At 41.8% G+C, this 13617-nt stretch overlaps 1 protein-coding gene across 5 annotated transcripts in view; it reads left to right on the top strand.

The window, feature by feature from the left end:
* The window catches only part of ANKIB1 (ankyrin repeat and IBR domain containing 1), a 379415-nt gene that overhangs the window by 262784 nt on the left and 103014 nt on the right, over nt 1-13617 (top strand). The window lies entirely within an intron of this gene.

Consider the following 13617-nt stretch of genomic DNA (forward strand, 5'->3'; position numbering starts at 1 on the left):
CACCAATGCGTGGTGCCAATAACTCGGGTACTCGTGACTCCTCTTGATAAATGCCTTGAGAGCATTCCAGAGAGAAGAAAATGCTTTCTTCTGCTGCTACACTGTCCATATTAAACATCTTTCTTCTACTCCTCCTCAAATAGCTGGCCAGAGTGCGATGATTTTGTATCCTCACTGGTTAACACACACACTTGTAATGAGAACAGGAAAAATAGGCGCCAACTGTCAATATCAAAGTCTCCCTTTATATCATTACAACAAGCAGCTCTGGCCTGAGGAGTGGTTCCACAATCCCTGCAAAACCCATGTCTTCCTCCTTGGATGAATCCATTATAGTGTTGAAGTTTCTTCTTAATGTACCATTGCTCTCCACTTCTGACCACGGCCAGTTGAATAAATTACCTCAGGCCAGATTCAAAATGTTTACAAAGACTTGGATCCTTCTCAACCTTCATCAGTCTGCTATAGAGCTAGGCATATGATCAGACCTCCGTATCCTGATTCCACCGGATCTTAGAGATGTCAGTGCCAGAAAAGTGTGTGTCTAATGCTGTGACTCAAGAAACAACGCAGAGCTTCATGTAGTCTCTTGTTATGTCTGTAAGAAGCTACACTTCTCTAGAGTTTTAATCTCAAATAGTTCAGTATATTTCTTAGTACACATACCTTTTCCATCATGTACTGGCCGGCAAGGTATCATTAAGTTTTTGCAGACAGTTATAACTCCCCGACCTTCCGCTTCTGCCACACATTTCCCCCAGTCCACAACAACTGCTCTTTCACAATTACCTTTCAATAAGCCTATCCAAGCATAGAATCCTCATACCCTAGTCCACACAGGGGTTTGTACCAGTAAGGAACCAGTGCAGCATAAAAAAGGATGAACAGTTTAGCTAACAGAAGCTTTGCTAAGCCTTGTGGAAGTAGTTGAGTGTGGCTTTTTGGTATAATATGTAAGGCTCTGAGGTATTGAAGTTGACATAATTCTCATTATTCATGCGTTCTTGGAAAAGCTCTCTGCTCCAGCACTGAAGAAGGAGGTGGCAAAGAAAAATTGTCTATGCTGTTCTATTGTAAATTCCTAAACGTGCATCAGACTCAAGGAACCCTCATTGTGGAAGCACAACCCACCTATGCACATCTTTATAACCACCACCACCACTGTTCAACCCACCTCTGTTCACCCTACCCCTCCACCCCACTCCCTCTGCCTTAAACAAAATCCAGTATTTTGGCACACTAGACTGCAACTTATTTACCTTTATCATCTTGTCAGTGAAAACCTGCAACACCTTCCAGCAAAATATAATCATTTTGACATGCAAATTTCTTTTGCTGAAGAGCATTTTGAAGACTACATTTTCTTCTCCTCTTTAAGACTAATCCGAATGACAGGCTACACGAATAGGACCCTGAGCAGGTGTTAAATATTTACACTCTCTCCATTAAAAGAGACAGCCAGTCATTGAGTTCACTAGCTTGGAAATTAACATGTTGTACCTAAGCATGCCATCTTTGCATGGTTTGTGTTGTGTATCAGACTTTGCATTTTTGCAGGGAGTTCTTCCTTGCAATCCTGTAACAGTACAGACGAGGATGCCAATTACCACAGCTTTAGAACAGTTCCAGTTGGGGAAATTTCCCCGACAAATAGACAAATTTTATTGTGCACATTTACTAAACATTACTGAATCAACTCTGTTAATTGTTTAGGCATGTTCCACAGAGCATGTCTTCAGCTTTCATTGTTAGATTCTTTTTCAGACAATATTACTCTTACCGTTATCCTTTTTTGCTGTACCTGAAAGAAGTATCGACTAGGAGAATTAATTACTTATATTCCATGACATTTTTAGGTCTGGTGCTAGGCAAACCTTTGGATTTTACTAAAATTATTTGTATAACATACTTACTCATGGAGCCTAACGCCATCCCTCTTTTCTTTCACCCTCTGCAACATATAGCATGAGGCACCCACTTCAACAATAGATAGCTTCACTATGAATTACTGTGTTCTGTCTTTTTACAAGGAGCATATCCACACAAAGTAGTTCTCTTCAGTGCTATGGTGTACTGTCGCCGTGTTTGAGAACAAAGAATTTATAGCCATTAGCCACCTTTTTTTAATTGACGAAGTAGCTTTCCCAATCATAAGGTTTAGCAAAACATATGACAAAATAAAACAAGCACTGAAAAGTCTGGCAGCTAACACCAGACCTACTGAATTTACAAATGCATGTTATGTTTCCTACACATACTTCGTCTAGAATTGTGCCCATTCTGGACTAGGGGCAAAGTCTGATGTGTGGTTGAGCTGCCCCCCATTCTTTTTTTGATTTTTCACCCTATTTTTACCTTGTTTTCTAGTGACCTTTCTGTCTCCTAGGGGCACAGTTAGTGGAAACACCCTCCATCCACCCCCATTGAGCAGAAATACACTTTTGGACCTGTTCTGGGGTAAAAGTATGGCAGGATGCCTGGGTGAGTCGCCCTTTTTTATTCTTGGGAATATGATGTCTAGTTGCCTTTCTGTCCCTGGGGGCAGATAACGGCGCAGTGCCTGTGTCATCAACTCCTTGCCCCTTTTTAGGTCGAGCCTGCAGATAGTGTGCATGGGCTGTCGCTATGGTGATGTTCTCTTGTGTGTTTTTTTTTTTTTTTAACTCTACTAAAAAGGGGCTTTTATCATCCCCATTACTTAACATTCGTTAACGTCATAATCCCTCTTCTTTGCTGCCTTTTAATTCGGCAGTGCTTACGACACGTCACTTCCTGCATCATTTCCTCCTCTTTGTGTAGAACATGGACCAAGTACAGATTGAATACCCTTAATTAGTGCCCATCCGCTGCTCTACTGTGATTAAGTTACTTTTTCTTCTCTTCTTAACATTTTTATTAGTGCAAACTCGCCCTCACCCAAAGGTATTGAATCGCTTATGCACTAAACAGAAACAGAAGTGTTTACTTATCTTATACTGCTGTAAACGCATTGCCTGTATGTGTTTGCTCTCTACCCCTGGGCAGGAAGGGGGTGCAGAAAGACCACTAGACACTAGGGGTTTTAACATGGCACCAAAACAAACTATAGGCTAGGGTGACCTACTCTGCAATCGAGCCAATACTCCTACCCCAAATGAACAGTATTGTCCTTCTGCCCCCCTGGGGACCTAAGCATCCCCATCCCTATGACAAGAAGGGAAATTTTGATTATTTTGGATTCTTTTTCACACATGGGTAGCAAAGAGGGGCTAAGACCCAGGCATTTCAGGAAAGTAGACTAGGCAGTCCAAGATGGTGTGCCTCTTGTGGCTCCTACAACATTTTCTTACCCACAATTCCCTGCAAACTTCAAACTTGCCCTCACATCAGGTATTTTCCTTCCATTCCTGTAAGGTCAACTTCCAGAAACCTCAAGGACCCCCTAATTTCCTATCACTGGAAGTTCACCCACTTGTCCGCTACCCCACTTGTGTGGCTGGGCTTAGCACCTAGGACACAAGCTGCTCCACCCCACCTTCCAGGGAAACCTGCCAAATCCAGTCATTTCTGAAAATTAGACACCTGGGGGAATCCAGGGTAGCACGCTTCATGTGTATTCCACAATGGTTTCTTACCGACAATGCCTGCAAATCTCAAACATTGACTAAAATTGAATGTATTTCTTGCGTTTCTGTAATGTAAAGATCTGGAAACTACAGGGATCTGCCAAATTCCTACGACCCAGCATTCCCCCACTTGCTCCGATAGAAATGGTACTTTGGGTGGCTGCCAAGCCTGAGCCTAAATACCACATCTACTCCCATTGCCAGATCAGGAATTATTTGACAGGAAATATTGATGTCCCCCACATTGTGTTTTAAGCATTTCTTGTTGCGAGTACCAGGCTCATCCACACAATTGAAGTACCATTTTTATCTGGAGATGTGGGGGAACGCTAGGTGGTAAGATATTTGTGGCTGAAAAATGGACAGGTTTGGAAGTTTTCCCTAGGTGCTGGGTGAGCTGGGGCCCAAAATACAGAGCTACATATATAGCAAAAAAAAGGGTCAGTTTTCAGTGGAAAAATGTGATGGGTCCATGTTGTGTTTTGGGTCTTTTCCTGTCGTTGGCACTAGGCCTACCCACACAAGTAGGTACCGTTTATATTGGGAAACTTTGGGGGAAATTCTAGTTGTGAGAAATTTGTGGCTCTCTTCAGATTCCACAAGTGTCCTTACAGAAAAGAGTGTGAAGGAAATGTGTGTGTTTGGGCCAAATTTTGAGGGTTGCAAAGGATTCTGGGTAAGTAAATTTGGCGAGAGCCATGCAGGTTACCCCACCCTCGAGTCCACCGGATGGCTAGTTTTCAGAAATGTTTGAGTATGGTAGATTTTCCTGTGTGGTACTTGAGCTAGGGCCGAAAATCTGAAGCTAGGCACATAGAGTCTGCAGGTTGAAACATGATGTCTCCAGGTTGAGTTTTTAGGGTGTATTGTTTTGCAAGTACTAGGCCCAGCCACACAAGTTGAGGTACCATTTTTACCAGGAGACAAGAGGGAACAGAGAATAGTAGAACGTTTGTTTTTACTAATGTGATTTATCTGCATTTGTGCCTTCCAAATGAAAAATGTCCTCTCAATCACATGCTAGTATGGATAACCAAAAATTCAGAGATGTACAAATAGCCACTGTTCCTTACACAGTATTTGGTGTACATTTCAGAGATATATAGGAGTCCTTCATAATATATTTTACCTCACAATTGCTATATAGTTGGTATACGATGAAAAAACATTGTAAGGAGCAGCTCAGTTCTTGGCTTAGTTCCCGCCAGGGGAAGTCATCACATACTCTGGATATCCTTAGAATCCCAATGATGAGGGGAAAAAGAACACAAATTTGTCTCGAATACATTATGTGGAAAAAAGTTATGGAGGCGTAAGCACAAAGAATTCCCAAATACCAAAAAAATGGTCTAGCATACTAGGGTAGCGGGGAGGTGGGGGAGGACAGATTTAGCAGCCAAGGGGTTACACCATCACAGGCTCTTAAAATATTCAAACTGTTTTGAAATTAAGCTGGTTGTCCTGGGGCTCACCATTATTTCCACTCATCTGAGCTGTTTACTGCTGTTGGGCATGTAGGAGACTGCAAATTTAGAGACAGTGCCTTAAATACTTGCCTTCTGCAGCATACAGCACAATCTGTAGTCACAGTGACTGTGTTTATTGCTTCTCTGCAATCAAGGATTTTTCTTACCGATGTTATGTATATAGAACAGATATTCCAATTGGCCAGACCCCAAGGACAGATTTGGGCAGATTATTATTAGAATACAGGGTATAATGCTTGACAAGTAGCTATTGACATAGCATGTGTCAGCGGATGGCTTGAACGGTTTTAGTTTGTGATTCAAGTAGGAAGCGCTCAGTGCGCTTACCAACAACAAGGGAAAATATAGGTTGGTGTGAAATATATAAAGAGCGTCACTTCTGCATTTTGTGCAGATTCGAGTTTGCTTCGATATATTTCTTTCCCCTATATGTATTTCATTTATATTAGCATCCTTGGTGATTTGTTATGTTTATATATCATACAGATAGTGTATGTGCCTTTTCTAAGTTCGTTCCTTGGGTGCAGTAAACATATTTGATTTTAGAAACTTATAATATTTGGCATACCATGTCATGTTGAGCTGATGTTAAAAAAGAAAGAATAAATTAAACCTAGTCTTAATCATACAGTTTTTAGATCTATAAATAATTCTAATGCTGGCATGTATTCATGTTATACCAGTCCTGAATATCAACCAATCCCTTCTTCAACATTATACCAGAGTAGCTTTTCTCATGAGCATTATTCAAATATGGACTGGCTTTCTTCTTTGTAAATACTTCAAGAAGCACACTCCTAGGATAGATCAGATCATGCAGTGTTTGTGATTATAAGGGGTAAGTTCATTGTATATGCATATGAAGGTTGGTCAAATGTTTTGCACGCCATTTGAAGCTGTGCATTGAGACCTTCGCAGCTGTGAGATCTTATGAATATGTAAATAGCTAATGATGGCAGAGGAGTTAGAGAAACCTGTGAATCTCGCTAACCCTCATGGACATTACATTTTACGGCCTCAAGCTCTCAAGTTAAGCCGGCCACTTTTTGGCTATGTTCCCTAGCTTTTGTATGGGAGTGGGTGTGATTTCTGTATATTTATTTTGATCTCAGATGTGACATCAGCCTGTGATTAGACCACAAGATGGTGAAGTAGCCACTAGCATGGCACCTACAGCAAACTTTAAAATATTATAAGCAGAAATGCCCAGGCATCTATTTTCATTATATTTTTTACGTACATTTCTTGTTAAATAGACCTAGACATTTATGTTGATTCTACCCATTCAGATTAGTCCGATTCAGTGATATGCTTTATAATTTTTGCCAACTTTAAAATTTAGCAAACCTTTACAGGCCTTTCCCTGTAGGGAATACAATTACATTAATTCAGCAGCTTTATATTTTAAGAAACATTAGCTTATATTTCTTTAAGTGTCAAGACTGTCGTCTTGCTGCACAAGAAACTTAGACCTTGGGGAAATTCAGCAACGAACAACCTTCAGTTGGAAACACTATTGGCAAAGCATACTGCAAAACATGGTTTTACTGGACATCTGGATTATTCCATACCCCAACCCCCTCACAAATACAATGCAACCAATTAACATATTCCTAAGGTGTTGTTTTCTGAGATTTGAAGGATTAAGTATTTAAAACGAAAAACCCAACATAGCTGTTTCTTTCAAGGACTCTGTATCTCATAAATTTGTCTCAACATGTATTGGTCACACTAGTTTACTGCTGGGGTCGTTTTTCCATCTGGTACATACTGTGCATCAAGCTGGTTTTCCTAACTCCCACATTCATTTAATGAGTAGAGTGAGGTTTTAGGCGCACTGCTCCCAAAGTTTGTTTCCCATGTAACATGCAATTGAAAGTGGCATTTAAGTAGCATACACATCCTACGAGTGTTTTTGTCTCTGTATTGCCATTACAGCATGCATGGTCATATACCATGGAGGCAGTGAGGAATGTTTGCCATGCTCAAAGGCTTATCTCGAAAGAAAATCAAACTTCTCCAAAAGTGGAAACAAAAAATAAATCTAATCTTGTTATTTATACTTACTTTTCTTGAACTTCTGGACAAGGCTGCATAATTCCAGTGGCCCTCCTTATAATGCAAGTCTTGGTAAAGAGGGGGGCTGGTCTTTTTCATAGATTTTTTTTATAGCACTTTCTATTTCTTATAAGCCTTTTTGAAGAATTCCTAATATTTACAGATAAGAGAATAAAGAAATAAGGTGATTGTAAGGTCTAAGATTCTATATCATAATTCAGTAATCAAGTTACATCCTTTGCAAACTTGCCTTGATAAAGGTAGCAATAGCAAGCAGAGAAGGCTTACTTCAGTGTGCGGTAGAGGGATAGTGACTCTGAGATACCATAACACAGTGTACTCAAGCCTGTGTCTCTTCTAGTGATGAGGGACATAATGTAGAGGGAAGTATAGAATTAAACTTTCATAGTAACACACAACTCACAGTACATACCATGTACATGCTTTGTTTCACCTGTACCCACCTTACATCCACCTCTCCCCTGGGCCCCATCCAGTTGGAATCCATGCAGAACTTGGCCACACCACAAAACATATGCTTTGACCCCTGGAAAAATGTTTGTGAGTGTGCATGGTGTACAGCATCACTAAAAACCATTGCCAAAGCCATTATGTCCCAAAGCGAACCCTATTAGCTTTGCCAGTGTTTATTTATGTTTATTCTCAGTGGTCACAAGTTAGTAAAAGCACCTTCTGGCTGGGAAAAGCACAGGAGGATGGATGTCATTACCTTAGCTTACCCCTACAGTGACTGTCTATACTTTGTATATATTAAATATAGTTTTACTTTGACCCCTTTTCTCAGACCCTGATCATTACCCTGACTTTCAGTCCCTTCCTTCTTTTATTCCTTTTTTGGGGGTAGGGGTATGCCAACTTACAGAGTAGAAATCCACACATCCACATTGTCCTGTTTTTTTTCTTGTTTTGATTTATTTTTCTAAGTAGTTGAACACTCAGTACTATTTCCCCTTATACTCTTTTGTTTGTGGACAACTAGATGCGGATTGTACACCCCTCTACACATTTCCTTCACCAACTCTTAATTTTTGTAGCACAGTAGCTTGCTCAACAACAGCCTCTACCTTTGATTCTTAGCATCCACGGTCTCCACTCTGCCTGTGGTTGCTTCATATAAAACTAAATCAATGTAATTTTAAATTAACCTCTTTACTGCTGTAGGAGGTCCTCTCATCCTTGCCACCATTTTAATACTGAGTCAGAGAAGCCATAGAAGTGATATTACCATGTTTTATGATTAGTTTTAATGTTTCAGTCCGAGCTCTCCTACAGTTTAAGGTTTGTTGAGTACCCTTCTGGATTGTCTGAGGAAAGGGCAGATCCTTCCTGTAGCCACAATGCCTCCCTGCACAGAATACTGAACATGAAAGGTGGCAAGTGTTTCTCTCACGTGGTTTAAAAGAGGAGATAAACCACATGAAAGGGCAAAAACCTCCTTTGGCAATCTTAAATCTCACTGGAGAATTATACAAGGCCTCAAAGTCCTCCTGACATAGCTCAGGAGCCAGACTATGCCAAGAAAAGCAGTCCAACCTGTTGGAGGCAAAAATCAGCAACAAAATGAGAAACAAGGAACGATGAACACAACAAAACATCAGGAAATGGAATACATTGTAATGCATCTTCCTTTCATAAAGCCTCCTTTACATTTGATTTAAACACAAGCTAATATCACAAGAACATACTCTGCAACGTCTTGGATTGGGAAACTCAAACATTCTCCAATGGACAGACGACCATCTTGAAAGGGATACCGAGAAGGTTTGTTTTAGCCCCATTCCAGGAGCTCATGGTGATTGTTCTATTATGAAGAAGAAACCTAATTTTGGCAGCCTGCATGCTGCACAGACTACACAGAATATTGAAGTCCCACCGCTGCTCTGAATGAAATACCCTTCCGGTTCACCTCCAGCAGAGAATCGGCAGGCTGTAGCAGGCATTGAGTTCGCTCGGCAGCAGCTTGATCACGGTGCTGATGGAAAGCTGCGTCTCCTTCAGAATCCAACTGTTCTCTATAAGCTCTTGAACTGTCCTCGTCAGAGGTTGTGGTAAAAACAAAATAGTTTTCAGCTGTTGCAGTGAAGTTGTTAATGTTTTTTCACCTCCAAGGTTTAAAGGACCATGGCAATCTGATAATTCAGGTAAGTAGTGAAAGAATGAGATTCTAGATTATGGTGAATTACAGTCCCCACCTAGTATATGAACTCAGGCCCGTGAAGGACCTTTTGAGAGAGACCCCAAGGGCTGGACCTGCTTCCACTTGTACTCAAGACAGAAGTGGAGGGATAAACTTGTTAATTTGGAGAAGAAGCAATCAGAACATTACATAGCTTACCTGTTTTCCCACTGAATCTGGCATTGGGTACATCATGTTTCCTGATAGTAAATCCTGTGTCCTGGCGTAGGACAATCAAGCACTATAACTATTTTGGCCACAGTCTTTCATCTGGCACTCAGAATATGTCAAGAGCACCTTAACTTCCTGATACAAGCAACCTGAGAGTTGAGTTTGCACCCTGAAACAGGAAACGTTCTTAAAATTCTGCTGGAGGGTGAGGGAGTTGTGAAATTATTAAAGTTGAAAGTATTTTGTGAACATAAATTGGAAATGCTACACCTTATTAAGAGCCTGTGTGCTGCAGCATATATACATAAAGATGTGTACTTACTATTTTGATATATTTTTAATTTGAACATTTACTCCTTATACTAGAATCTTTTTCCAAGCCTTCTTAACCTAACTATTGATCATAGAAAAACAAATGGCTTTTACATGCCTCTCTTTGGTCATGACAGTCTTGAAAGGAAATGTAATTGGAAAATACATTGTTTTAGCAAGAACACTTCTGACAGCCAGGTCTGTGCTGCTAAAAGCAAATATTTCTCAGCTAATTATCATGGTTAGAATTTCAGAGTTGTTTCAAGTTATAAGATGGTCTGCCAAGTCCTGTGATGGGACTTACCCGTTCAATGTGGTGGACTAACACTGCACATCCACTAAATTACCTTTGTAGCTATTAGGTGGCCTATGCTTTTACTTTGATCGGTTCCTGATTCACTTTAATCGGGGCTGTTCGCTTTGATTGGGGGTCCCTTTTCTAGCAGTACTTTTACCAAGTGCACCACTGCTTGGGGACTGTGATCTCAAGGAGGGAGCCACCCACTAGAAACGTTTTTGGGGGGAGGAGAATTGTGGCATGGACTGGATAGTATGAATTTCCATCACATAATGTTATATAACTTGGCTGTTTTTTATTTTTTATTTTAACAAATTGCTAAAGTTCTGCAAAAAAAACGCCTTTGATTTTATCACAAGTGAATCCCTGCTGTGTATATGAGTAGTTTTCTTGAACCCAGTAAGTGAGAACTGTTATCCCAGAGTTCACTTATTGATTTTGCTGAACTCGGGCAACAATTTTTTTTATTAGTTGTTCGCTGGAGCTTCTCCTAACGGTTCAGAATGTCATCACAGGCAGCCTGATCTGAGGTCTAGATCGGATGTTCCATCTTTCTTAATATAGGAAAACAAATGAGGACATGGCATGAGGAGCTGTTTTTTACATAACGGTGAGTAACCCCTACATGGATAAGCCTAGGAAAGTGTCCCTTTTTGACATATTCATCCCCCACTTTTTGCCTGGCATTTGATGCACTTTTGACCGAAAGTGCACTGGGTTCCTGCCTACCAGGTTCCTAATGCCACATCTCTTTCTCTAAAACTTTGCAGTTGTTCCCCAATTGGCCATATCTTTGGCACCCCTGTAAGTCCCTATTAAGTGATACCCCAGGTACCTAGGGCCTGGGTACCAAAGAGGGTATGTATTGTGCAACTCTCAGGGACCCCTCAACTAGCACAGGCAGACTGCCATTGCAGGCTGCGTGTTTTGGTGCAGTTAAAAGTGAAAATACAACATGACACACAGCCTGTATGCCATGTCCCCTAACACTGCATGCAATATTTGTTAGTCACCCCTTCAGCAGGCCTAACAGCCATAAGGCAGGGTGCATTATATTACATGTGGGAACATATCTGCAAGAGCAGATATGCCCCTGCTATGTCTTTATCAATTCACCGACATAGTGAGTGAACAGCGAAGCCATTTTAAGTACATGTGCTGGACATCGGTCAGTACCAGTTCCCCAGGTACATGATGGTTTCACTGAAAATATGGATGTTTGGTATCAAACATCTTGTATTAATAAACCCTCACTGATGCCACTGGATGATTTATTAATACATGCACCCAGAGGACACCTAAGAGGTGCCCCTTGAAATCCTACAGTTTACCTGTGTGCTGACTGTCTAGTTTTAACTAGCCTGCCACCACCAGACATGTTTCTGACCCACAAGGGTGAGAGTCTTTGCTCTTGGGCGGGCAGGAACAAATCCTACTCTGGCATGGGTGTTAGGTTAACACTCCCCTCCCAACAGGGTGACCTGCAAATCTACACTCCAAGGCAGGGCCTTCAAAGAAGCCCACCGCCCTTGGTATGCAGATCTGTCTTCCCACAGAAAGGACATGCTGACCCCTCCTGCCCCACGGCCCATTTAGCACATTGACCGGTGAGGAGACAGAAAGAGCGATGAAAGCAAAGACTGAGGAAGACACACCTGACTTGGCCCCTGCCTTACTAGTCTGTCTGCTGTTTCTGCCGAATTGCACCAGAGTTCTTTTATCCTGCAAGCTGACGTGCCTCCAAAAACCTGGGATGACTGCCAGCCTTCAACAAAGACCCAGAACTTCTGTGGAGCAGCAGTGCTGCTTCCTCGCATCTTGCAGGCACACCAAGAGAACTGTGAGGACTCTAGACCACTGAAAACCCGAAACCTGAAAGCACCACTGCGCCTGTGCCACGTAGCCGGAGTTGAAGTGGGCTAGTGGTGCCAACGTGGTCCCTGGCCCTCCAGAGAAAAAGCCCGCCTTGGACTTGCCCACTGTGGACTCACTGATGTCACCTGCAGCCTCTGTTCTAAAGCCCCCTCAACCTTGCATGCTCCTGGTGAAGAAAACCCGACTCCTCCGGGCATGTCTGCACCCGTCACTCCTGACCCGTGGAGAAGAACAACAAAGTTGTCCCCCTGCATCATGAGAGCTGAGCCCACTTGCTGGTTCAGCCTGAGTGGCCTCTCAGTCCAAACCTTCAGCCTCTCTTTAACCAGACCAATTCCCATAGACTAACATTGGGCACCTGATGCCATACTACACCTCTGCACACAGGTGCCCCAGTGCCACCCGATGTGGCCTGTTGGTGTGGCCATGACCTTTACCCAGTAGTGACCTTAAGTCCAGGAGATTGGTCCCGTAAGTGGCTGTACTATGCCTGTGAGCAGTACTTATTTTTACTCCATAGGATAAAATTGCCACATCTGAAAAATGCACTGACTTTTGAAACCTAAAAGTATTTCTCTTGCAAAACGTACTTACCTGATTTTATTGATTCTGGTGCCTAAACATATATGAAAATGCTTGTTATTGAGTTGTTTGCCTCAATTACTGACAGTGTATGCATTTGCAGATGTCTAACACTCCTCTCTGATAAGCCTAAGGCTGCTCGACCACACTAACCCCTAAAAGAGCACCATAAGATTGCTAGAGCAAGTCCCTGTCCACTAGTAAGGGAATTCCTGGAATCTTTGCATGATATAGCTCATTTTGATTATCATATAAAGAGCCAGCTTCTTACATACGCCGCCTCAGGCAAATAACTAGACAAGGTTGTCATGAGTGTGTGCAAGCATTTCTGGCTTGGCTTTGCCCAGTACAACCATGTGCTGTCTCATTGTAGAGGCCAGGAACACAAACCGTCAATTGCGTGAAGTCAGTCAATGGCCTCATAGTATTTTTCATAAAACATTGATAGTACGGCTGTGCCTTCTCTTCACAGACTCATGAAGCTTTACTATTATTGATCATAGTGTGTGGGTAATCCAGGAACCCTGACATAGTCCTAGGCAGTTCTGTGTGTATGTCTAGCATTTGTATGTATCTGTGCTGTTGTTTTCATGGCAGCTACAGCTTTATTATCTCAGTGTGATATCCCAGCACATTAGGCAGCTGTGGTATTTACGTTAACTGAAGCCACTATGTGCAATAATATTATCTAACTTCTGTAGTTATTGGGTGGACTCCACTGTTTAAACTTTGAGATATCAAGGGTGTTGGGAGATTGGGAGGGATGACCCAGCTACACAGTTTGCTTGGCAGTTGTATTATTTTTACCCTTCTCCTTGAGATAATCATGCAATCTGCACCTCATAGTATACATGGGCAAGTGCTCTCTGGATTACTTTTAGTATAAAGATTCAGCTTTGTGCCATTCATTTTGCATTAAGCTAGATCGCAGCTCGCTGTACATCAATGTGTCGCAGTTTTTAAATAGGAAGCCTACTTTGCACATAAATTGTATGCAGTAGGACCATGACTCCAACGTTGTGCTCCTTATAA

This window comes from Pleurodeles waltl, chromosome 10 (assembly GCF_031143425.1).
Source record: "Pleurodeles waltl isolate 20211129_DDA chromosome 10, aPleWal1.hap1.20221129, whole genome shotgun sequence".
Classification (NCBI taxonomy): Eukaryota; Metazoa; Chordata; class Amphibia; order Caudata; family Salamandridae; genus Pleurodeles; species Pleurodeles waltl.